Genomic DNA, 2,152 nt, shown 5'->3' on the forward strand with positions numbered 1-2,152 from the left:
TTAGCAAAAATAGCCTCTCGTTAAATAGCTTGAATCTGGGGAAATGCAGGCATTTCTGCTGTTCAATGAACCTCTCCGGGGTGAGAGCAAGAAAGAAGAAAAGTGGAGGATTGCTGTGGACCTCTGTGCATAGTGAAGTCCTCACCGGAACCGAGATTTGTTTCGTTCAAAACCAGGAAGCTTACCTTCATCAGTGATAAACAGTATATTCCTGACCCAAAAGCACATCACCAAAAATTTAAGTTAAAGCAGTAGTCTGCTGGGGAGAAAAGCTCTTTCCTTCCTATCTGGGGGCAGTCATCAGCCCAAAGGTAAGCCAGGATGGGTGCTTACAAGGGTATCTTCCTATGGAGGAAGAAGCAATCGATGGAATGCACTTTCCTCTTGGGGTACAGTGCGGGCAGGACCGCCAGCTGTCTGCCCTCCTCAGGGTCCCCCCCCCCACCAAGCAATCCGGCCCAATAAAGCATGCAGACTGGGGTACAAGGGCAAGCAAGGTTAGGTCATATACCAGCTCCGTGTGTGACGTGGTGGCCACAAACGCCCAAGGCCTAAGCATGCGACCCGCGGCAAGCCTGTCTATCATGTTGTTGACCAGCTCAAGTTTGCCCAAAGCCCACAGTCTGCTGCAGAAGAGTGAGCTAGACACCTCTGTGGGGCTCTGACAGTCTTGAGTTCGTGCTGGGTTGGCGAAGATTCCACGTACAGATTCTTTGAGGTTATCCTCATCGATCCATTCCATAAAGCTATCAGAAGAAATCCTGACTCCCGGTAGATCCCCAAACCAGTCCACAGGCGCAGGGAGATGCGAGGGCGGACATCTGCAGGCCGAGACAACGTGGCTTTGGAAGGTGTCCCAGGTTCCAGCACACCACTGGCGGTTCTCGCAGGCGGGGCATGGAGAAGAGGCAGCCCTCTCCAGCTCCATGGTTGCCGCTGGCATAAGCAATGCCTGTGAAATTCTTACCTAAGAAATGATTGAGGGCAGTCATGTCTGCTTAAAAGTGTCCTTTAATTTGTCCGTTAAAATGAATTGTCTGGAAGCATCTGGGTGGCTCAGTCGGTTAAGCATCTGCCTTCGGCTCAGGTCATGATCTCAGGGTCCTGGGATTGAGCCCCCCACGTCGGGCTCCCGCCTCTCCCCCCTGTTCATGAGCTCCCCCCCGTCTTAAATAAATAAATAAAATCTTTTAAAAAATAAAAAATAGGGGCGCCTGGGTGGCGCAGTTGTTAAGCATCTGTCTTTGGCTGAGGGCATGATCCCGGCGTTCTGGGATCGAGCCCCGCATCGGGCTCCTCCTCTGGGAGCCTGTTTCTTCCTCTCCCACTCCCCCTGCTTGTGGTTCCCTCTCTTGCTGGCTGTCTCTCTCTCTGTCAAATAAATAAATAAAATCTTTAAAAAAAAATAAAATAAAATAATGAAAAATAAAATGAGTTGTCTGCAGACTGTTCCATGAATGGATTGTCAAATGAGGGAAGTTAAACTGTTATAACTTGGAAGACTATAAGTGATGGTATATCTTGTTTCTAATCTGATAAACCCATTTGTCTTTGCTTTATCTTACTAGGGAGTTTATACATCAGTGTTTAAAATGTTGTTTGCGGGGCGCCTGGGTGGCACAGCGGTTAAGCGTCTGCCTTCGGCTCAGGGCGTGATCCTGGCGTTATGGGATCGAGCCCCACATCAGGCTCCTCTGCTATGAGCCTGCTTCTTCCTCTCCCACTCCCCCTGCTTGTGTTCCCTCTCTCGCTGGCTGTCTCTATCTCTGTCGAATAAATAAATAAAATCTTTTTTAAAAAAATGTTGTTTGCGGGGGTGGGGGGGGGTTCGCCCGGCTGGCTTAGTCAGTAGAGCATAGACCCTTGATCTCAGGGTTGTAAGTTTGAGCCCCATGGTAGGTATAGAGATTACTTAAAAAAAATAAAATCTTAAAAGAGAATAAAACAAAATGCTGTTTGGTACAATAGGTGTGAAATGAATTCTGTGACAGTGGAGTGCAGGAGCTAGCGGTGTGGACTTGTGGGTGCGTGTGTTGAATCCTACAGCTTCGCTGGGGTAGTGAATGCTCTCCTGCTTTGCTCTGCAATGGCTGTTTTTAGAGGTTTGGTAAGAACAAGCATATTGCATTGGATTTTGCTCGGAAATGTGAAG

At 48.5% G+C, this 2,152-nt stretch overlaps 1 pseudogene; it reads left to right on the forward strand.

Annotated features, from left to right (window-relative positions):
* The first annotated feature begins 321 nt into the window (after positions 1–321).
* Positions 322–958, forward strand: LOC100466151 (annotated as a pseudogene).
* Positions 959–2,152: the final 1,194 nt, after the last annotated feature.

Source organism: Ailuropoda melanoleuca, chromosome 10 (assembly GCF_002007445.2).
Source record: "Ailuropoda melanoleuca isolate Jingjing chromosome 10, ASM200744v2, whole genome shotgun sequence".
In the NCBI taxonomy this organism is placed as follows: Eukaryota; Metazoa; Chordata; class Mammalia; order Carnivora; family Ursidae; genus Ailuropoda; species Ailuropoda melanoleuca.